The sequence below is a fragment of the Biomphalaria glabrata genome, chromosome 4 (assembly GCF_947242115.1).
Source record: "Biomphalaria glabrata chromosome 4, xgBioGlab47.1, whole genome shotgun sequence".
In the NCBI taxonomy this organism is placed as follows: Eukaryota; Metazoa; Mollusca; class Gastropoda; family Planorbidae; genus Biomphalaria; species Biomphalaria glabrata.
In genome coordinates, this window is record NC_074714.1 from 16701472 (window position 1) to 16727676 (window position 26205).

The window sequence follows — 26205 nt, forward strand, 5'->3', positions numbered from 1 at the left end:
TATGTCTGGAGATACAGCCCTACAGGACTATATGTCTGGAGATACAACCCTACAGAACTATATGTCTGGAGCTACAACCCTACAGGACTATATGTCTGGAGCTACAGCCCTACAGGACTATATGTCTGGAGCTACAGCCCTACAGGACTATATGTCTGGAGATACAACCCTACAGGATTATATGTCTGGAGATACAACCCTACAGGACTATATGTCTGGAGCTACAGCCCTACAGGACTATATGTCTGGAGATACAGCCCTACAGGACTATATGTCTGGAGCTACAGCCCTACAGGACTATATGTCTGGAGATACAGCCCTACAGGACTATATGTCTGGAGATACAGCCCTACAGGACTATATGTCTAGAGCTACAGCCCTACAGGACTATATGTCTGGAGATACAGCCCTACAGGACTATATGTCTAGAGCTACAGCCCTACAGGATTATATGTCTGGAGATACAGCCCTACAGGACTATATGTCTGGAGATACAACCCTACAGGACTATATGTCTGGAGCTACAGCCCTACAGGACTATATGTCTGGAGCTACAGCCCTACAGGACTATATGTCTGGAGCTACAGCCCTACAGGACTATATGTCTGGAGATACAGCCCTACAGGACTATATGTCTGGAGATACAGCCCTACAGGACTATATGTCTAGAGCTACAGCCCTACAGGACTATATGTCTAGAGCTACAGCCCTACAGGACTATATGTCTGGAGATACAGCCCTACAGGACTATATGTCTAGAGCTACAGCCCTACAGGACTATATGTCTGGAGATACAGCCCTACAGGACTATATGTCTGGAGATACAGCCCTACAGGACTATATGTCTGGAGATACAGCCCTACAGGACTATATGTCTAGAGCTACAGCCCTACAGGACTATATGTCTGGAGATACAGCCCTACAGGACTATATGTCTAGAGCTACAGCCCTACAGGACTATATGTCTAGAGCTACAGCCCTACAGGACTATATGTCTGGAGCTACAGCCCTACAGGACTATATGTCTGGAGCTACAGCCCTACAGGACTATATGTCTAGAGCTACAGCCCTACAGGACTATATGTCTGGAGATACAACCCCACAGGGGACTAATGTCTAGAGCTACAGCCCTACAGGACTATATGTCTAGAGCTACAGCCCTACAGGACTATATGTCTAGAGCTACAGCCCTACAGGACTATATGTCTGGAGATACAACCCCACAGGGGACTAATGTCTAGAGCTACAGCCCTACAGGACTATATGTCTAGAGCTACAGCCCTACAGGACTATATGTCTAGAGCTACAACCCCACAGGACTATATGTCTGGAGATACAACCCCACAGGGGACTAATGTCTAGAGCTACAGCCCTACAGGACTATATGTCTAGAGCTACAGCCCTACAGGACTATATGTCTGGAGCCACAACCCCACAAGACTACATGTCTGGAGCCACAACCCCACAAGACTACATGTCTGGAGCCACAACCCCACAAGACTACATCTGGAGCCACAACCCCACATGTCTGGAGATACAACCCCACAGGACTAGATGTCTGGAGCTACAACCCCACAAGACTACATCTGGAGCCACAACCCAACATGTCTGGAGATACAACCCCACAGGACTAGATGTCTGGAGCTACAACCCCACAGGACTAGATGTCTGGAGCTACAACCCCACAGGACTATATGTCTGGAGCCACAACCCCACAAGACTACATGTCTGGAGCTACAACCCCACAGGACTATATGTCTGGAGCTACAACCCCACATGTCTGGAGCTACAACCCCACAGGACTAGATGTCTGGAGCTACAACCCCACAGGACTAGATGTCTGGAGCTACAACCCCACAGGACTATATGTCTGGAGCCACATCCCCACATGTCTGGAGCTACAACCCTACAGGACTAGATGTCTGGAGCTACAACCCCACAGGACTATATGTCTGGAGCTACAAGCCCACAGGCCTGACCATCACCAGTACTATTATATTTCAAGAAACTAATGCTTCATTAATACCTTCGCAGCTATTGGGTTTCCATCCCAGCAAGTCAAACCTAAACTACCGATCAATACCTGTGTGCTGTGGACTTCAAGTATTAGAATGAATCCAAACATGGCTTAAATCTTTCTTTGTCAAAATTAAAACATTTTTTTGTTCTCTGTACACACACTCTGATAACAACATCTATTGATCCATGTCGTACAAACTTTAAGATCAAGGGAAGGCGATCTTAATGGCTCCATCATAGAAAGTTGTTGCCTGAACTAGTCAGCTTGTTTGAGACCTTATCTGACTATATTCCTGAACTAGTCAGCTTGTTTGAGACCTTATCTGACTAGATTTTCTACAATGCTTACTTATTCATGTGGTATACATTGCCTGAATTGTCTACACTACTTTCCTTGTTTGCATTCTCTACATTGCCTTATTTGTTTACATTGCTTGCATTGTCTACGTTATTGCGACATTGCCTACTTTGCCTTTACTGTTTAGATGGCATACACATTTTACTCAGGAAGAAGTCTTTAGATGGAAATATTGAGACAAATTTTAGCTTATCATGTTTTAGTAACTTGAGATTTGGATCAACTTTCCTAAAACGAGCACGAACTGCGCAGCTGACGTCATTTGTACATTGTTTTCGCAACTAGAAGTGCAAATAGAATGGCGGCATTCAAGAGAGTTTTTCTATCGATGCTAATAAGTGAAAACTAAATTTCTTATGACGACATTCAGTTATGTGCACTAGAAGGAAGTGGGTCAGAATCTTGTTATTTCGCATCACGTTGTATAGAATGATCCAAGTTACACTTAACTTTATAAATTCAAAATAGAAAGACGCGAACATAGTTTCCAGGCTCATTTTGTTTTGTGCGATTCATTTTGTTTATAAGTGTTGATATCTCTAGCTTGACCTATTAAACTTATTTTTAGTGAAATCAACACCGTGATTCAAATATTTCAAATGTATAACTATCCTTCTTGGACTTCAAGAAATCAAGTTTTCATATGTCAGCTATATCTTGTAAGATTTATTCTGTTCAAATCTGTGTTTCACTGTTGAGATTTACACAACAGAGCCAAACGAAACGAACATAAGGGCTTGTCTTAAACCGCTAGGTTGTGAGATTAGGAAATATTTGCTTATTCAATTCAGAAATTTTTGAAAGATTGCAGATAAAAAATTTGTCTTATAACAGATTAGAATGTGACATACTGCTGATAAATAATCTGAAATATTACAAAGAAAGAAGGAAGAAGATGTCAGCTTGTAAGATCAGATTGAGAGACTGTGAAAGAGTGCAGTTCTAAGATAGTATCTCTCTTTCTGTGGCGTTGTACGTCTGGAGAGACGATCTTGTGACTAGAGAGGCCAATCCTTGAAGGAGAAAGACAATGTTTTGAAAAATCACTTTTGAAACTAAATAATAAACATGGTCACTTGGTACAAGCCGAAGCGTTTAGAAATATGATCTTAGTCATCCAAACTACACAAAATAAGAACAAAACTTTATTAAAAATACAAACAGAATACACAGCTCATCAATACTTCCGTAGTCTCTACACCAGATACGTAGAACACTCATTTATATGTCAATAAAACGTAGCAGTCTTTGTGTAAATAAGTCTGTTCTTTAGGGCGCACTCTGTATTACAGGTAAGAAATCTTAATAGTCTACATAAACTTTACACTTTACATACACTGTACATTTTATATACACTGTACACTTTATATAAAAGAGCAAAACAAAAATATTACAATGGACATACTTTCCTTGGAATGACAGCGCAGGTCAGCCAGGGAGACTTAGATGTCACGTCTGTCAAAAGGCACGTGATCTGAACCAGCTCCTTGAACTGTCGGCCTAAGAGTTGCTTGAACAGGCGACCATTTCGTGAAGGGTATCAGGTGGAGAGTAAACAACAGATGAATGGCTGTTTCATTTGTCCGGTTTGCTCAGAATGCTGAGATCCATCAAAGAGTGGTCAGAGATCCTGACAGACAAACTGCCAGACAGTTCTAAAATATGCACAGAGTTAAAATACCGAATTTAGCGTTAGCTTCTTAATGCTTATGCTACTGGCAAAGTAAGTAATAGCTATCAATCGATCAACAAATCAACCAATCAATCAATCAATCTATATTTGTATGTATGTATATATGTATGTATGTATGTATGTATGTATGTATGTATCTATCTATCTATCTATCTATCTATCTATCTATCTATCTATCTATCTATTTATTTATTAATATTAGATTATGATGTCTCCAGTAACACCGTGTTTTAAAAAACGCAAGAACTTCTTGCAATGTTTATCAACTTTTTATAAATGTGGAGGATTTCAATTTCTAAAGATTATTTAAACTTGAACTATTAGTATCTAGAGCCAATGTCCTATATATTGAGTGATTCACTTGACTGATTCAGGTTTCACTCAGTTGTATCCAAATAAATAACGTAGACTAAGGTCTGAAATATATTATCGTTTAGAGGTGGTCATTCTCTTGGACGCTTAGAATCTTGAGGTATTCAAGTGGGACCTCAAGTAACAGCTTTCTTTCTGCTATCTTATAGATAGATAATAGTTAACATACATACATACATACATACATACATACATACATACAGGGCTTTTTTTGTGACGATACGCACAGGTACAGGCACCTTTTGAAAAAAGTATTACTTTTCTTGTATTTTAACGTATATTATTAATTTTTAGTTGTTAAAAGTTAGGCAATCAACTACTGAGTACCGGCACCTATTTTTTTTTTTTTTACAAAAAATGCACTGCATACTTACATATATAGTTATATATAATGACCTACATAGATTAAATTGATTGATTGTAGAAAATATTTTTTGTTAGTTAGGTATTAAGTTGTATTATAACTACGTTTAAATGTCACATAAAACATAAATCAAATGTTGAAATGTCAACAAGATCATGTCGTAATCTCATGTATTTAACATGATCTGAATTTAAAAAAAAAATTCAATTTGGGTTTAGACAAAAATTTTACAAAATTTTGAAAGACATTTTAGCTTTTCTTTTTATTTTTGACTTGGCCTGACATAATCCCGCCCATAAAGCTGAACTATTTCTTGCAGAATGAAAAGCCAAATTGAAGTGAAATCAATACAGGAAGTCAGAAGTGGACAGGGTAAAACTTGTCAGCTAAGCCAGTCATTACCAGGCACACTGCTTCAACAGGAAATAACTGATTATGCAAATTAGGTGTTTTTCAAGAAGATTATAGACTTTAAGTCATTTCGCAATATTTCCTTCAGACAATTGTTCGGATGTTCATTTTAGTTCAGTGAAGTCAAGGATGCGCCACTTAACACAAGAAAGAATGATGAGTTGGTAGATGTTAAAATCAATATCTCTGTCATTTTCTTTTGGTTTCATTTGAAACACAACGAAATAAAACTCGTTTCTAAAAGAATCATCAATGACTTCTCAAGACCTAGTGAACAAAGACAGTTTTTTTTAAAGCCATATCTCTTAATACTGAAAGATTAATTTCCCTTTTTGGTATTAAACAATAATTATGTACCAGTATTTAATTGACTTTTTTTTATTATTGTTTATTAAATTGTCTTCGCCATTGAAAAACTGTGCTAAGTTTCAACGTGATCCGAGAATGAGTGTAGGAGAAATAACGTGATCCGAGAATGAGTGTAGGAGAAATAACGTGATCCGAGAATGAGTGTAGGAGAAATAACGCGTTCAAACATTTGTACCAGACAGAGTTCATTGGAGCTTTGTAATAATAGGATTTGATATCTGGTATCATTGTTTTCAATTGAAATATACTTAACATAACTTCACAGGTTTCTATCTATCTATCTATCATCTATCTATCTATCTATCTATCTATCTATCTATCTATCTATCTATCTATCTATCTATCGATCTATCTATCTATCGATCTATCGATCTATCTATCGATCTATCTATCGATCTATCTATCGATCTATCTGTCTATCTATCTATCGATCTATCTATCGATCTATCTATCTATCTATCTATCGATCTATCGATCTATTTATCTCTATCTATCTATCTATCTATCTATCTATCTATCTATCTATCTATCTGTCTATCTATCTATCTATTTCTTGAACGACCAAAGATCACTCAAACACACAGACAGACACAGAGACACACACAGACACACAGAGACACACACAGGCACGCAGACTCAATTTGTGTGGACTGAGTAAATTTGATGATCTTATAAACGAGGAAATCAAGTATCACCAATGACCTTTAACCTTTGATGGGCGAGTAGGAATTCCAGTCACGCAATCACCACATTATAACCTGACCGGACATTGTCCAGGCTAGGAAATTCTTTGGGAAATCTTTTTTTTAATCATTCTTTATAGACTGTTGACTGATACATAAAATGAACTTGAACTCCAGAATAGAATGAACTCCAGAATAGAATGAACTCCAGAACAGCATGAACTCTAGAACAGAATGAACTCTAGAACAGAATGAACTCTAAAATGGACCTGTGCTATGCAGTGGACGGGAGTTTGAAAAGGAACAACATATTATATTAAGACGAAATGATTTTTCTATAAGAAAGACATTATAAATGATGATTTTGCTCATTTGTTTGGGCTGACATTGAGTAATATTACACCATTAACAAACACCATTACATAATATTTTAAATATCTGTTTCCATAGCAGAATAAAGTGCTTTATTTTATATACAAGTCTACACCGACTAGATATCCCATTATACATATGAGACGATTGAGCAGATTATTTTATAGAGAAAAAGTGTATTATAATTTATGTTTTAAATATTAATTTACATTATGAATGTTTGTTAAGACTACAACGGATGTCTTATAAGACTTGTTTTTATTTTTTTGTAGATGGAACACATTCATTCCTTTGTATAGTGCACGAAATACACAGTTGTGCTAACAAATAATTCTCTGTCATAGACTTGACATCTTGACATAAATACATGTCATTTATTGACCTCACTAACTATAAACGTACGTGTCGTCCATGTGGATCAATATTCTTTATTTACATGGCTTGTAGTGTGGCTCATCAGGTCACACTCGTGCGTGCCTTTCATATATATATATATTATTATTAATGTATTTATTGTTGTGCCACACATTTGCATACATAAGTATTTCCTTTGACTTTCACTCCCAGTGTGTATTTTATTAACCCCCATTCTCTCTCTTTCTCTCTCTCTCTCAGAACTTATATTTCATTGGACCCCATCGCATTACATCAATACATTTGAACAAAGATTTAAGTTGTAATACATCTCAGTTATCAATGACTTAAACAAAAGATTGGTCACGTGTCACTGATAGAGCCTAACTATTCGTCTGTTTTCTTAAAGAAGCACATAGTCCAATGCCTTATTATTTGTGTGCTTTCAATGTCCATCATCTGAGCTTGTGGCATCTGGAGAATTCTGTCAGTTCACTTTGATGAATCATGTACATTGCCTCCATCTGATATTAACTGGGGATCAGACTTGGTAGATAGATACACTGTTAAAACATTTCTTTCTAGATGATTCCTCTCTGTCTGCCCTCAAGATATCCCCCTCCCCTTTTTGTTTTGGCTGTCCTGAAACTCGTGCCCACCCCCCCTCCCCTTTTTGTTTTGGCTGTCCTGAAACTCGTGCCCACCCCACCCCCCTTCCCTTACAGGAATCACGTCTTTCAAGTCATTTTCAACTTCAAGCTCTTACGTTAATGAGACCGCCTGAGTCTTTCTTCAAGGATTGTGGGATTTCATTAAGAAACTAGAAACTACAAGAAAACTGTTTGGCTTAGGCACGTAATGATTTGATGGGGCTGGAGGGGTGGCCATACTCTCTAAGGATACATTAGAGAAAGGGAAAAATTCTAGAGAAAAGGAAACTTAAAATTTTTGCAGCAGAAATATATTTTAGTTTGATTCATCTTTCCATCCTTTTTACAAAGCTTAAATCAACTCACTCTGTCTGTCTGTCTGGTAAAAAGTGTGTACAGGTTAGTTTTCCCATATCCATTCTCCCATCAACTTGAAACTTTGCACAATTATTTATTGTCATATACAAGACTAAGACTAAGACTAAGACTAAGACTGTTTTATTGATCCTTATAAAAATGTGGTGTGATTATAAGGTCTCATATAAAGACAACTCAACAGAAACACACACACAAAATAGAACAGACACAACATAAAGAGTTCATTGATCCTTTTCATGTTTCCTGATCAACGAGTGGCGTTGATTTAGACTTATTTAATATAAAAAAGGCACGAATCAATAAAAAAAACAAACAATGAGCCAATTAATTACTGGTAATTAATTATGTTGTTATACCAACAAGAGTAACTAATCCTTCAGTATTCACAAATATGGATAAATTTGTTGGGTTTAGTCCCCTTAAAAAACCTGTTTAACGCTATTTCTCCTTCACGCATTCTCCGATCAAGTTGAAACTTAAAACAATTATTTATTGTACCTTACAAAACATGAAACAAAAAAAAAATATACCTAATAGTTAATTAATTATTGGTATTTAAATATTTTTTGATATCGAATAAAGGAAATAACTTGTACATTATTCATAGATATAGTTTTAGGGCGAAATTTTTTTTTTAAAGGATTTTTCATAATTTGCTTGTTTGATGTTTTCTGATGATCTAATGAAAGGCTAACGAGATGGCTCAGCAGAATAAATAACAGTCTTCCTTTTTAGAAAACATTTTTTTAAATTTCTTTCAAGTAGGAATCGTGAAAAAATTAAACACATATTATTAATGCGAAGGCGACTGTTAATTCACACACAATATAACTTAATGTCAATAATAGATTCACCATAGTAGATTTATGATGAGTCTTTAAACTTAATGACAAAGCTACTTGACACTCTAAAGGATGATGGTTACCTAACACTCTAATAGCTGCTAAAAAATTTTGATTACTTTACACTCTATAACATGCATTTTACTTGACACTCTAAAACATATTGGCTAATTAACATCTAAACATGTTGGTTACTTGTTCTTATAGTCAGTGTCACAACGTGTGTTGTGGTGCCGGGGATTTCGCTTGAATTAAAATAGTTGAACAATTGACGATCTAGGATTCACAATAAAAGATTCTTTGTTAAAACACAACTCTGGAACTTTATTTAAATATAAAACGTAAGTACAGCTCATGTACAAGTTACAGATCAACAAGCACAAATAACATTACAAAGGATTTAAATCTGAGCTTTTAAAAAACGCGACTGTCTACTAGGAAATTCTTTCATCGACTGGCGTTCTTTCTACTCTCGTCAATTCCCTGGCGCTAAAAAATGTCTTTATTTATTTTCAAATCAACCAATAGATTTGCAACATCGTAATTACGTCTCGGGTAAAACCTGAGGCGCTGTCAAGGATCTAGATTTGTGGGGTAATTCCTGAGGCTCAGTCAAGGGTTTATATTTCTATTTACACATAAGCTTTTAAATGTGAAATATACAAATAAATCTATAATGGCATCTGTGACAGTCAGTTACTGTATGTGATGTATCTAATACATTGCAAACGTTTTATGCAGATAGCCACTTTGTGTGTTACATTTTACCCAGAGGCCAGGAACGAGAGATTCCTACCTTGATTCCTCAATCCCATGGTCCTCAATCCCATGGTCCTCAATCTCATTGTCCTCAATCCCATGGTCCTCAATCTCATGGTCCTCAATCCCATGGTCCTCAATCCTATGGTTCCCAATCAACTAGATGATCATTTAATCATAGCTATTGCGGGGTTACGACTGTTTGGGCCAAGCCCAGTTCGCCTGGATATGCCCTATGAGGGATACTTTGGTAATTATCCTAGTATTTTGTAAGTTTGAACACATCTAAGCAACCATCAACAGACATCAGCTCACATTATTATACTTCCTAGTTTATTTTATATTTATAGATAAATTAACTATTGAAAGTATTAGCTTCACAGATCCACCTAGAGCGATATGTATGATTTGATCTGGTCTGCACGAGATGCAGAAAAATATGCAGGTTACAATGTAACACACTGCACTCATCCTTTAACTTCGGTATCGTAGACTAGACCCTTCTTTCACTCTTGTAGTAAATAAGTCTAAAGTATGTCGTAAACTGATCTCGTCATGCTCCGTAAAATAAAAACAACAAATTTCGAAATGTCTTTTTTTCCGTATACATTCAACAAATATTTTAGCTCTACACAAATAGAATAAAACTCATCAGAGGCATCTAGAGTCCAGTCTTGTATTGACCAGAGCACATTCTGTTGACGTTCCATTATGTTCCCTTCTTGTCCACCCCCCTCCTTCAGGTCACAGGAAGTAATAATTAGGACATCCCCATGTCCGGACGTGGAGCCAGAATGATGTTTAGCTAAAGGCGAACTCGTTTGTTATTATTGTTTAATTAATCTCTCACGACTAAGGTCAGCAATGGCTCAGTAGGTCAGCTTGAAATGAGTTGAATATATTTGGTTCTGACGAGCGTTAGTTCAACCTTGATGCTAGGCGGCCATTTTCATTGCGTCTTGTTTGTTAGTTGGTTTTGAGTCTTCAATTTGGTGTGAGGACAACGAGATTCGAACTCTAGGCTCCTGTGGAGCCCGAGTGGTTTATACCATTTAGCTCCACTCACCCGTTTGATAAGAAAATTTCGCGTGGTATCATTTCTAGTATGCCTTGTGTGTTTCTAGAATTACTTACAAATCATCAACTGAATCATTTCAAGGTTCGCGTGATAAAAGGATCCAGTAAATAGGGAAGTTCCATTTTTTTCTCTCAAAAATCACAAAAAGCTAACAGTAAACCTAAAAATGGCCCAAAAAGGGAGCTGAATAGAAACCTGGACTTGGCAATAACCAGAGTCTAGATAACTCTAGATGAATTCTTAGATCGCAGCGTTGTAAAAAGGGAAGAACAAGAGAATGAAAGTGATTAGTTCATTGCGCTTCATTTCAACTCTATCAATGAAATCAATTCCTAGTGTGTCACTTTATCTGAAGCATGTCGTGCGCATATTGATTATACGATTCAATTTGATGATATTACATTTTTGATTTTTCAAAATAAGATAAATGTATTTTGAATATTATTTCCACGATCTCCGACTAGGATTGGATGTGGTGTCATTGACGTCTAGAAGCATGAGTTTGTTGTAAACAACGGTCAAGGCGCGGGGTGCCCAGCACAACGAACAGCCGCCCTTATTTTCCCCATCTAGTATCAGGCACTTTAAAGTTTGCTTTTTTAAAACATTTTTTTTTGTATTTTGCTTGTTTTCTATGACTACAAGGTCTAGATCTAACTGCATAGACCAAGGTCTAGACCTAACTGCATAGACCAAGATCTAGATCTAACTGCATAGACCAAGGTCTAGACCTAACTGCATAGACCAAGATCTAGATCTAACTGCATAGACCAAGGTCTAGACCTAACTGCATAGACCAAGATCTAGATCTAACTGCATAGACCAAGGTCTAGACATAACTGCATAGACCAAGATCTAGATCTAACTGCATAGACCAAGATCTAGATCTAACTGCATAGACCAAGATCTAGATCTAACTGCATAGACCAAGGTCTAGATCTAACTGCATAGACCAAGGTCTAGATCTAACTGCATAGACCAAGATCTAGATCTAACTGCATAGACCAAGGTCTAGACCTAACTGCATAGACCAAGATCTAGATCTAACTGCATAGACCAAGATCTAGATCTAACTGCATAGACCAAGGTCTAGATCTAACTGCTGTTAGACACCTTATTTATATAGGTTAGTTATTTTAGTTATTTAGCGACGCACCATAGTAGACGCATATTGAACGGGACTAGTGACGTTTGGGATATGTTGGGTTAGAGACCGGAAAATCAGTTAGCGTTAGAACATTCCAGGGTAACGACGTGTTTAGTGACAGAGACTTCTACTGTGGCCTTTTATCATAATAAATATATATTAACTTGTTCATCATCGTTGACTACATCTCTTCACCTGTTACAATTGATGTGCCAGTTCTTGTTTGTGTTGTTGGTCAACTACACGTAATACACCCGAACAATTACACCCAAACGATTGCAGAGTAATTGGTTGACTTCAAGACAGCCTGAACTAGCAACATCACAGTGGCGACCCCCGACGCCCGAAGTCTGAACATCGAACCGGACCTCGAAGCAGAACGTTTACTCAGGTGAGGGTCGTGCACTCGAAGATATAAGATTTCATCGGAGTACGGCTGAACACAGCAGTATCGCAGAGTGACTTTGTTCTAGATCTACATACAGTCGTCGCCTGTTTGATCGCACGTTCAACGAGCCGTTAACTCAGGGTGACCTTCGTCAGGACAGTAATCATCGTAACGTCTGGTCTACTTAACCAGTATATTATCAAAGCCTGATCTTCATATGCTGAATCGACCTACAACCAGAGAAACCGTTCATTCATAACGGGTGAGAGATCGTTAGTGAACCTGTTGGACATATTTTTTCTTCGTCATAGGAGCCACATTGAGTATCAAGTTTTACCTCGTCAGTTTCGAGAAGGACAGTTTGCCCGCTGTCAGAAGTATTGTGAGTACTACAAGTTTGGTAGCTAACTAAATCGAAATCGCTCTGTCGTCTTACCCTTGGAGAGATTCTTGTGGAGCAGTTTGCTCATTGAACCGGTTGCTTGCCACGTTTATAACGGTCACTGTGTTTAACCTTTGGAAGGTTAGTGAAGTAATCTTTATCAGTACTGAACATTGATCTATCTAGTATTCGTCGGTCTAGACCATACCTAGACTTGTTAGCAGTGAAGTTGTGGAAACAGCTACATCCACTTAATTTCGTTGAAAACCGTTAATCGTCTAACGGAACGTCGTCGGAGGTGACCTTGGTTTCACCTAGTCTACATTGGACAGTTTGGTCTATTGAAGCAGAGTACAACAGCAAACTTCGTCGTACTACCGGAATAGCAGCAGAAGCAGTGAACTATTTTAGAGAACCGTTATTCGTCAGCCCAGATCAAGTCATCGTCAAGAAAGTCGTTATTCGTCAGCCCAGATCAAGTCATCGTCAAGAAATTCGTTATTCGTCAGTCGTCCAGATCAAGTTGTCGTCAAGAGACTGTTATTTGTCAGTAATCATCTACACAAGTCAAGTCATCGCTAGAAGAACCGTTAACCTATTCGTCAGTAACTGTGTATACAAAGTCGTCGGAACTACACATACGGTCATCAACAGTCGTCAAAGAAACTGGAACATTTTGCTGTGGCATATCAGGACATCTGTGGCATTACGTGGGATACTGGTAGCACCGGAGAACAGAGTCAGAACTGGAAGAGAGGCAGTGGAATTTGTTGTGATCTAGCATATTCGGGAGTCCGAACAAAGGGATCTTTCTTATCAAAAGCTAAGTGCCATTTTTCTTATTAGTATATGTTTAGATTGCCCTTAGAAATAGATTTTGTCTAAATTTGGTACGTTAGCCTGAGTAAAATCAGGTGGTGCGCCTTAAAACCCGTCGGGGTAGAAGACGTAATTTAGATGAAAAGCTATATTATACGTTTAGGATTGTAATTTGTTTTGTTTGTGTAAACGTCATATCCGTTGTTGCCTGGTTACTTCGTGACGTTATCATTGTGTGCCATATTGTCATATCCCAACCCATAGCGATAGTCTCATTTTAATTATTTCATTTGTTTATATTATTTTAAATTATTTATTTTTATTAATTTAATTAGATCTGTATTTTTTTTCACTTAATGATAGAAAGTGCGGGTAGGATTCTTTCATTGTGAATCAGACTAAAATAATTTTAGTTTGAGCGGTTAAAATCAAATATGATTTTGCCATGAGAATAATGCCGAAACTGGCTATGTAGTCAAACACTATCGTCTGGCTAAATTTAGATCTGCAAATTGTTGTACATCTCTTTGGTACAATTTAATTATCTAGACTCTACTTTGAAATATTATTAAGTTGAAGATGAATGAAGGTAGTACATTCTAGATATATATATATCTTGTTGAAGATATATTTGACACTGTATACACATATTTGTTTCGTATGGTTAAATAGAACCATAATCTACTCTAGATCTAGACTCTAGACAGTCTTTGAATTTACTCTAAACACTTCACTGTGACTTCAGTCATACCAGATTTTGAAATTGATCATAGTTATTCATACTAGATCTAAAAGTCATAGTGCTCTTGATAACTATAGATCTAAATAGTATTATTATACATACTATAATATACTAGATTTAAATTTGTGTGTAATACTGGACCTAATATACAGATTTGAATATAACCATAATAACTCAGACTAGATTTACACATTTACTAAATCTATAGATAGAGACATAACACTTAAAACTGGTATAAAAGTGTGTAAAAACTTTTAAAGTATAGCCATAACCAATATAGGCTAAGTAAAAATATATATAAAATATAAAACACAATGGCTACATCATCATATGTGGACCTTAAGGAGGTTAAGGAAACAGCTATGCAGGATGGAAAGGCCATGGAGTTAAAAGGAAAGGACTTAGCAGCTTATGTACAGCAAGTTGTGAAGGAGGAAACAGAACGTCAAAGACAAGAGATAGAAAGACAAGAAGAACGTCAAAGACAAGAGATAGAAAGACAAGAAGAACGTCAAAGACAAGAGATAGAGAGACAAGATAGGATCAGAAAGGAAGAATATGAGAAGCAAAAAGAGGACCGAGAACATGAAGCTAAAATGGAGAAGATGAGATTGGATGCAGCACAAGCCAGAGCCCAAATTGAACAAGGAAATAACACAAATAACTCAAATAATTATATCACTCAAAGAGACAACCCTAATTCGCAGACATGGCTAAAGAGAAAAATACAAAGTTTTGATGAACAGAAGGATGACATTGGTGATTTCCTGAAAAGATATGAGGCAAAAATGTCTACATTTAATATGCCTGAAGAAGAATGGTCTGAAATACTGATAGACTTTGTTCATGGTCAAGCTCTAACAATATGCCAAAATCATGACCATCATATTGATGATAGCTATCAAGTTTTAAAAAGAGAATTATTGAATGCATATGGTCATAATGCTACAACTTTTAGAAAGAAATATTTTGACAATATACCATCATTAGGAATAGAACCCCAAACCACCATTAATATGGAAAAGGATTTTTTCAATAAGTGGGTAAAATTAGAAAAAGTGAATAACTCTTATGAAGGATTAAAAAATTTTATTCTAGTGGACAACTTTGTAAATAAATGTGATCCTCAATTACAATCTTTTATTAGAGAAAGAAACCCAAAAACTATAGATGAAATAACAGAGATAATGAGAGTATACAAAAATGCCTATCCAAATAAACCATTTTCTGATAGGGATAAGAGCAAAGTAGATTTAATAGGATACACCAAAGAAAATGTTGATAGAAGTAGAAATAGAAACAGATCAAATAGTGGAAATAGAAAATATAGTGAAATAACCTGTTTTAAATGTCAAGGAAAAGGTCATATAGCAGCTAACTGTAGAAGAGGGAATAGTAGGTCTGGAAGTAGAAATAGATACAATGAACAAAATAACAGTAGATATAGGAGTAGAGATAGGAATGACAGGGGAAATTATAGAAATAGGAGTTACAGTAGGGAATACAAAAATAAAGGTACAGATAGGATATATTTCATGGAAGGAAATAGGAACAATTTTGCAGTGTACCCAGGGTTTGTAGATAGAATTCCGGTGGAATTAATCAGGGATTCAGGTTGTAACACCTTGGCAGTAAAAACTAAATTTGTCAAACCTCATTGGTATAAAGGGTTTACTAGGAAAGTAGAATTAGCAGATGGCACTGTAAGGGAATTTAAAGCTATAAGGGTATACATTGAAACCCCATTTTTCACTGGTTATTGTGATGGCATTGCAATACCAGAAATGAGATATGATATGTTAGTAGGAAACATAAAAGGAGTTAAAGAATGTTCAAGAAAAGAATTAGAAGACTGGCAAAACAAATACAAAAACATAAGACAAAATCATGGAAACATAGAAACACAAAATATAACAAGTATGGTAATAACAAGATCAATGGATAAAAAAGATGAGAAACAGGAAAATACAATAAATGTAATAAGTAATGATAAAGAAAAAGAAACCAGTAATGTAATACAAATAGAAAATACAGATACTAAGGAAAGAGAGATAGAAAATGAAACACAAAATAGTCTTGAAACACAAATATCTCAAAGTGAAAAAGAAACAATACCCAAATTTGCATTAGAACAAATGAATGACAATATTATTGGGAAAATTTATTCAAGAATATCAGATAAAAACAATAATAACCCAATGGAGAAATTTTGTATAGAGAATAAAATATTATTTAGACAAACAAGTAATGATAACAAGAAAATAAAACAACTTGTCTTACCACAGAAATATTGGAAAGATGTTTTAATCATGACACATGATAATAATTTAGCAGCACATAGGGGAGTAAAGAAATGTTATAGGAATTTGTCAAAACAAGTATTTTGGCCCAAAATGAAAGCAACAATCAACAAATACATAAACTCATGTGACATATGTCAAAAGAGATCGAACAAAAGTCTAGTGAATAAAGCACCTATTCAAGAAATGGATGAACCTACAGCACCATTTCAGAAAGTATCTATTGATTTAATAGGTCCTTTAATTCAAACTGAAAATAATAACAAATACATTCTAACAGTAATAGACATGTTTAGTAGATACCCAGAGGCAATCCCATTATCAAATACAAGTGCAGAAAATATCATTAATGCCATAACTCAAAAAGTAATTACAAGACATGGTATACCTAAAATTATATTGAGTGATCAGGGATCTCAGTTTAAGTCAGAACAATTTAAGAAATGGACTAAACAATACAATATACAACACATATACTCTTCGGTTTACCACCCGGAGAGTAACGGTTTATGTGAACGATATGGTGGATCATTAAAAAGATCACTAACAAAAATAATTCAGAATAATCAGAACAAGTGGGATCATTACATTAACTATGTACTATTTGCTCATAGAAACAACATCCATGAAGCAACACAATTTTCACCATATGAAATAATACATGGAAGAAAACCCAGAGATGAATTAGATGTTTTTAAAGAAAATCTAATAGGCAATGAGAATAAATTAAATAATGACAGTGAAACAACAATCACAACAGAATTGAAAGAAATATGGACTCAAGCATATAACAACAATAAGAAGTACAAACAAAGTGCTCATGAGAATATAAATAAGAAAAGACAATTGATAACACTAGAAGTAGGAAACAATGTATTAATATTGATAAATGACCTGAAAAATAAAATTGGTAAACAATGGAAAGGTCCATTTAAGGTGATAAAACAAATTAGTGATGTGAATTATCAAATTGAAATAAATGGGAAAATTAAAACATATCACATAAATAATTTGAAACTGTATCATGATAGAGAAGATGAGTTGATACAAAACATTCAGGAGGAAATAGAAAATAAATTTTCAGAAAGAGAAGAATGCTTGATGATAATAACAAATGAAAATCACAATGAAAATGATATTAAGGAAATACCTGTAATAGAAACAAAAGAGAATCAAACTTGGCAAAAGATTAATCTTAATAATTTAACTAAGGAAATGTCAAAAGATATAACTAAAATAATACAGGAATACAAAGAAATTTTTTCCAGCATACCAGGAAAAACTAATATTATTAAACATGACATTAAAGTAACAGACTCAAAACCTATCAAGCTTAAGCCATATAGAATACCGCTACATTTACAAGACAAAGTAAAGAAAGAAATAGACAATTTACTAGAATCAGGTATAATTGAACCATCAACATCTCCTTATGCTTCACCAATTGTGATAGCCAAAAAGAAGAATGGAGATATAAGGTTATGTATTGATTATAGGAAACTTAACAACATCACAGAATTTGACCCATATCCAATGCCAAATATAGAGGATATTTTACATAAATTAAATGGAGCAAAATTTTTTACTAAATTGGATTTAACTAAAGGTTATTGGCAAATACCTTTAACAGAAAATGCAAAACCTTACACAGCATTTGTAACACCATATGGTATTTTTCAATGGAATTATATGAGTTTTGGATTAGTAAATACACCTGCCACATTTAATAGAATGATGAACATGATAATTGGAAACAAAGAAAATGTTATTTGCTATTTGGATGACATATGTATTTTTAATAATAGTTGGGAGGAACATTTGGTAGATGTAAAAGAAGTATTCAAAATAATAAAAGAAAGTGGACTTACAATTCAAGCAGAAAAAGTAGAAATAGGATTGGAGGAAATAATTTTCTTAGGACATAAAATAAATAACAACATGATTAGCCCTATTGAAGATAACATAAAGAAAGTACTTAATATTGAAATACCTACAACAAAAAGACAAATTAAAAGCATATTGGGAATAGTAAATTATTACAGAAAGTTTATAAAGAACTTAGCAGAAATAGTGAATCCACTAAATGACTTACTTAAAAAAGGAAAACCTCAAAAAGTAGTTTGTAATGAGGAATGTGTGAAAGCTATTGACAGAATTAAAGATGTTTTTAGTCATGAACTAATATTAAGACTACCTGATAAAGACAAAATATTTTATGTCACAACTGATGCATCTGGTAATGCTATTGGTGGTTGTTTAATGCAGAACTATGATAACTTACATCCTATATTATATGTAAGTAGAAAATTGTCAGAGGCAGAGAAAAAATATAGTGTCATTGAAAGAGAAGCCTTAGCTGTAATATGGGTAATTACTAAGCTAGAGAGTTATTTAATAGGAAGGAAATTCATATTATTAACTGATCATAAACCTATTCAATATATACAGCAAAAGAGCATGAAAAACAGTCGTGTTTATAGATGGTTCTTAGCACTACAGGAATATAAATTTGAAGTGAAAGCTATTAGTGGAGCTGTGAATATTGTAGCTGATTTATTGTCTAGAATGACATTGAAGTGAAACAGTTTTGTAAATAAACTATGATTATATTGATTATGTAATATATATTAATATATTGACACCATTTATATGTTATGAAAAGGGAGATAAGTAAAGTTGATGTTAAGCATTTAAAAGTAAGTATGGATATTTTTTTTTGTGTGAATCATTTCATATATCATTGACGAAAGTTAGTTCTATGGAAAAGGGTGAGTATAAAAGAAAAATGGACAAAAGCGTATAAAAGGGTGGTAAGAAAAAATGTATTGAATGTGTAAATAAAGTCTGTAATTGTTTTTTGAAATATTGTATTTTATCAGATTACTGCCAGTAAAGAACATTTGAGATGTGTAGGACATGCCCATAAGATGCCACATTTTCCTCCATGATGAACTGTGTACCAATGAAGATGATTCTGGAATGTTATGAACTGTTATGAACATTGACATGAATATGAGGAACTGTCAAGATGAAGATGTCAAGATGAAGAGATCAAGATTTTATGTTTGTGGTCTTCCCCTTAAATTGAAAATGCCCTTGTAAGACTTGACAGTAGTGGAAAAATATTGACATATTTTTTTTTCAAGGGGGGGAGGAATCTGTTAGACACCTTATTTATATAGGTTAGTTATTTTAGTTATTTAGCGACGCACCATAGTAGACGCATATTGAACGGGACTAGTGACGTTTGGGATATGTTGGGTTAGAGACCGGAAAATCAGTTAGCGTTAGAACATTCCAGGGTAACGACGTGTTTAGTGACAGAGACTTCTACTGTGGCCTTTTATCATAATAAATATATATTAACTTGTTCATCATCGTTGACTACATCTCTTCACCTGTTACAATTGATGTGCCAGTTCTTGTTTGTGTTGTTGGTCAACTACACGTAATACACCCGAACAATTACACCCAAACGATTGCAGAGTAATTGGTTGACTTCAAGACAGCCTGAACTAGCAACATCACACTGCATAGACCAAGGTCTAGATCTAACTGCATAGACCAAGATCTAGATCTAACTGCATAGACCAAGGTCTAGACCTAACTGCATAGACCAAGATCTAGATCTAACTGCATAGACCAAGATCTAGATCTAACTGCATAGACCAAGATCTAGATCTAACTGCATAGACCAAGATCTAGATCTAACTGCATAGACCAAGATCTAGATCTAACTGCATAGACCAAGATCTAGATCTAACTGCATAGACCAAGATCTAGATCTAACTGCATAGACCAAGGTCTAGACCTAACTGCATAGACCAAGATCTAGATCTAACTGCATAGACCAAGATCTAGATCTAACTGCATAGACCAAGATCTAGATCTAACTGCATAGACCAAGGTCTAGATCTAACTGCATAGACCAAGATCTAGATCTAACTGCATAGACCAAGGTCTAGACCTAACTGCATAGACCAAGGTCTAGACCTAACTGCATAGACCAAGATCTAGATCTAACTGCATAGACCAAGGTCTAGACCTAACTGCATAGACCAAGGTCTAGACCTAACTGCATAGACCAAGATCTAGACCTAACTGCATAGACCAAGGTCTAGACCTAACTGCATAGACCAAGATCTAGACCTAACTGCATAGACCAAGATCTAGATCTAACTGCATAGACCAAGATCTAGATCTAACTGCATAGACCAAGATCTAGATCTAACTGCATAGACCAAGGTCTAGATCTAACTGCATAGACCAAGATCTAGATCTAACTGCATAGACCAAGGTCTAGACCTAACTGCATAGACCAAGATCTAGATCTAACTGCATAGACCAAGATTTAGATCTAACTGCATAGACCAAGATCTAGATCTAACTGCATAGACCAAGATCTAGATCTAACTGCATAGACCAAGATCTAGATCTAACTGCATAGACCAAGGTCTAGACCTAACTGCATGGACCAAGGTCTAGATCTAACTGCATAGACCAAGATCTAGATCTAACTGCATGGACCAAGGTCTAGATCTAACTGCATAGACCAAGGTCTAGACCTAACTGCATAGACCAAGATCTAGATCTAACTGCATAGACCAAGATCTAGATCTAACTGCATAGACCAAGATCTAGATCTAACTGCATAGACCAAGATCTAGATCTAACTGCATAGACCAAGATCTAGATCTAACTGCATAGACCAAGATCTAGATCTAACTGCATAGACCAAGGTCTAGACCTAACTGCATAGACCAAGATCTAGATCTAACTGCATAGACCAAGATTTAGATCTAACTGCATAGACCAAGATCTAGATCTAACTGCATAGACCAAGATCTAGATCTAACTGCATAGACCAAGATCTAGATCTAACTGCATAGACCAAGGTCTAGACCTAACTGCATGGACCAAGGTCTAGATCTAACTGCATAGACCAAGATCTAGATCTAACTGCATGGACCAAGGTCTAGATCTAACTGCATAGACCAAGGTCTAGACCTAACTGCATAGACCAAGATCTAGATCTAACTGCATAGACCAAGGTCTAGATCTAACTGCATAGACCAAGGTCTAGATCTAACTGCATAGACCAAGATCTAGATCTAACTGCATAGACCAAGATCTAGATCTAACTGCATAGACCAAGGTCTAGATCTAACTGCATAGACCAAGATCTAGATCTAACTGCATAGACCAAGATCTAGATCTAACTGCATAGACCAAGGTCTAGATCTAACTGCATAGACCAAGATCTAGATCTAACTGCATAGACCAAGGTCTAGATCTAACTGCATAGACCAAGATCTAGATCTAACTGCATAGACCAAGGTCTAGACCTAACTGCATAGACCAAGATCTAGATCTAACTGCATAGACCAAGATCTAGATCTAACTGCATAGACCAAGATCTAGATCTAACTGCATAGACCAAGATCTAGATCTAACTGCATAGACCAAGATCTAGATCTAACTGCATAGACCAAGGTCTAGATCTAACTGCATAGACCAAGATCTAGATCTAACTGCATAGACCAAGATCTAGATCTAACTGCATAGACCAAGGTCTAGATCTAACTGCATAGACCAAGATCTAGATCTAACTGCATAGACCAAGGTCTAGATCTAACTGCATAGACCAAGATCTAGATCTAACTGCATAGACCAAGGTCTAGATCTAACTGCATAGACCAAGGTCTAGATCTAACTGCATAGACCAAGATCTAGATCTAACTGCATAGACCAAGGTCTAGACCTAACTGCATAGACCAAGATCTAGATCTAACTGCATAGACCAAGATCTAGATCTAACTGCATAGACCAAGATCTAGATCTAACTGCATAGACCAAGATCTAGATCTAACTGCATAGACCAAGGTCTAGATCTAACTGCATAGACCAAGGTCTAGATCTAACTGCATAGACCAAGATCTAGATCTAACTGCATAGACCAAGGTCTAGACCTAACTGCATAGACCAAGATCTAGATCTAACTGCATAGACCAAGATCTAGATCTAACTGCATAGACCAAGATCTAGATCTAACTGCATAGACCAAGATCTAGATCTAACTGCATAGACCAAGATCTAGATCTAACTGCATAGACCAAGATCTAGATCTAACTGCATAGACCAAGATCTAGATCTAACTGCATAGACCAAGGTCTAGATCTAACTGCATAGACCAAGATCTAGATCTAACTGCATAGACCAAGATCTAGATCTAACTGCATAGACCAAGGTCTAGATCTAACTGCATAGACCAAGATCTAGATCTAACTGCATAGACCAAGGTCTAGATCTAACTGCATAGACCAAGATCTAGATCTAACTGCATAGACCAAGGTCTAGATCTAACTGCATAGACCAAGGTCTAGATCTAACTGCATAGACCAAGATCTAGATCTAACTGCATAGACCAAGGTCTAGACCTAACTGCATAGACCAAGATCTAGATCTAACTGCATAGACCAAGATCTAGATCTAACTGCATAGACCAAGATCTAGATCTAACTGCATAGACCAAGATCTAGATCTAACTGCATAGACCAAGGTCTAGATCTAACTGCATAGACCAAGGTCTATTTCTTCTACGAGAATGTAAACTTTCCTCTATAGTTTTCGTTACACACTAAGTCAATAAAATAATTTCATCCACACTCCTCCCTGAGGAAAAACTAAATTGGCTGGGAGTCCGACTAATACCAACAACCTGGTCACATATATGTAAGCTACATATGTCGGCTATTCTGACGTCACACATATGTAGGATACACATGTCGGCTATTCTGACGTCACACATGTGTAAGCAACACATGCCGGCTATTCTGACGTCACACATATGTAGGATACACATGTCGGCTATTCTGACGTCACAAAGAAACCCAGTAAAAATCTGACCGCTTTGGAGGTGCAGAAAAATTACGTCAGTAAAATATGAATAGTAAATAAAATGAAAAAGAATCATATATTCCTTATCTGTAATTTAAAACAGATATCGAAAATTGTTAAAACCATCGGAGTTTCCTCTTTAACCCTCAACCCTGATGACCAGTAGGACACTGTCCTGTTAGTCTGGAAAAGTCTATATTTCGATTGGGTGGTTGTGACGTTCTAGATCAGCGGTTCTCAACCTTTTATGCTCGGCGACCCCTTTTTACAATCCCCCACTCTTCCGCGACCCCCGCACACACACACACACATACAGCAATAGAAGAATAGACAATAACAATCCTTATTTTCGATGGTCTTAGGCGACCCCTGGCAAATCGTCAATCGACCCCCAAGGGGGTCGCGATCCACAGGTTGAGAACCCCTGTTCTAGATTTTTTCAGTGATTCTATGAAACGTTTAGTGTGTCACGCGTTGAACCCAAGTGCTTTGACATTAACTCCAGCAGGATCAGGTGACACTCTGCAGGTGTCTTGTGTCATATCACATGACATAATGTGGTATTGACTTGTACAACAAGGATTCACCAACTATTATTAGAAATTCCAAACGCTCTGAATGAATGAATGAATAAAATGTATGATTTGATGTTTTAAAGGACGTTCTTTAGTAGTGGCGTAACTAGGAATTTGCCATCATTTTTTTTGGGTGGGGGCTTAACCTCTTTAAGGGCCCCTGCATTTTGACATTCGACATCATGACATGAGATAATGGCGTAATATTTAATATTTAATGTAAAAATATTTCGAACACTCATTTGGGGGCCCCCCTTGAGTGGGGACAGGTGGAATTTTTAAATTCTCTCCCCAATCCCCCAACCATAACTACGCCACTGGTCTGTAGCAAGTATATAGTCACTTAGGTGCACTCTCGTGCTTCATCAGTACGGTGAAACTGCATTGTTTCTTTGTTATTTATTTATGAAAGAGAAAGAGTTACATCCCATTTGTATATACTCTACTGTTACGAATGTGAAAAGAATGCACATAATCATTCCTAATGTAAACTACAATGTTTTGAGTCTATTGTATGACAAGAAAAAGTTTGTGACCTACTAAAGTTGACGGCGCACATACGTTAGAACCGTTAGAGGATTCGTTTTTTGCAGTCACTGTGTTTTTTCTATATATATTAAACTTGTATTTCTTGGAGTTTTGTGGATTTATTTAGAATATATTTGTATAATTGATGTATCAAATAGATATTCACCCCTAGTGAGGCGAGTCAAGATGCTGACACAGGTTATTGTGTTTCTGTTCAACTGTCAACACAATTCATTCACCAGCTCAATCCCTATGGTCAAGATATTTTTCACAACCTGCACTAGTGTACCTAGTCACTAAGTCACTTAAAAGCCGAACACTATATTGATTTGTTCAATATAAAAAGCTTTAGATAACTCCATTAAAAGCCATTGAGACGCGATCAAAAACAACGATTTTACCCAGAGGCCAGGAACGAGAGATTACTACATTGATTCCTCAATCCTATGGTCCTCAATCCTATGGTCCTCAATCCCATGGTCCTTAATCCTTTGGTCCTCAATCAATTAGATTATCATTTAATCATAGCAGTTGATTGTGGGATTACGACTATTTGAGCCAAGCCCAGTTCTCCTGGTTGCGCCCTACGAGGGATGCCTTCGAGCTCTTACAATGTACTGTCACTAACACACAGAAATACAGAAATGCCGTCTCTCAATTGTCTAACTGGATATCAGTTATCCCTGTAAGACTTTTGTATTGGCGACACTGACATTGACTCTCTAAAATACTCTATTTTGTATTAACTGTAACTTTGACAAAGGCTAGATAACATTTGTTACTGTAAAGAGAAGAAAAACAAATGGCAATGACAACGCATTCATCGCATACTATAGTACTTCTACGTGCTGCTGCCTCACTTTAACCATTCTTAGAAGGTAGAGTTAGATCGACTTTCAAGATGATATTGTTGAATGAAGATATGTAGAAACATCCATTTATAAACATCTCTTATAACGCAATGAATTTAAAAAGAAATACGTTTCTAATCGTGCATGCAAACGCACATGCTTTAAAAAATAAAAATAACTTTATCTTCTAAGTTAGTGTTTCCCAAACTGTATTCCGCGGAACGTTGGTGTTCCTCGGGGTCTGAACAGGTGTTCCACGAACTACTTGAATAATTAACTAGTAGGCCACCACTTGAATTAATAATCTCTCTAAAAAAATAAGCAAAGTGTTCTGCTAAATAATCAGAATGTGCGCAGTGTTCCGTTGGGAAACACTGTTCTAAGTCATTTATTTTCCTGTCTGATTACACTCGATATTTAATGATAAGAATTACAAATTTAAATTCACAAATAAACGATATTCTTTATTCATCCATGTCTAGAGTACCTACAAAGTTCAATAGTCCATGTATTTCTATTGTGACATTGTTTTGTATCTTCGTTTATACTGAAGCATTAGCAATCTTTTCATTTTATCACATTCCTTTCCATCCTTCATGTATGATTCAAGCCATCTCTCATCTCTAAACACAGGCTGTGTCTGATCGATCTGTAACTTTTGTGTCATTTGTTCTGGTATCTGATGGGAGAGTACTGGACTACAGTCAGTTGAAGTGACAGTTGGAAAGAGGAGGGCGGGGGTGGTGCCATGTCACAACACGTTTCCCTTCTTGTAGAGCGTTACGCTTAACTAAAAGGAGGGGGGGGGGGGATGCTGAGGCTTTTAAAACTAGGGGTTCATTTTTACAAAGGGTTAAGATCTTTATATAGGGCA

At 36.2% G+C, this 26205-nt stretch overlaps 1 protein-coding gene and 1 long non-coding RNA gene across 4 annotated transcripts in view; both read left to right on the forward strand.

Moving 5' to 3' along the window:
- The window catches only part of LOC106050496 (major facilitator superfamily domain-containing protein 4A-like), a 143145-nt gene that overhangs the window by 44741 nt on the left and 72199 nt on the right, over positions 1 to 26205 (forward strand). The gene's annotated exons all lie outside the window — the stretch shown is intronic.
- LOC129925712 (uncharacterized) lies at positions 11810 to 19852 on the forward strand. The gene is made up of 2 exons (XR_008777435.1): positions 11810 to 14027; positions 19360 to 19852. It is a non-coding gene; the product is annotated as an uncharacterized LOC129925712 (long non-coding RNA).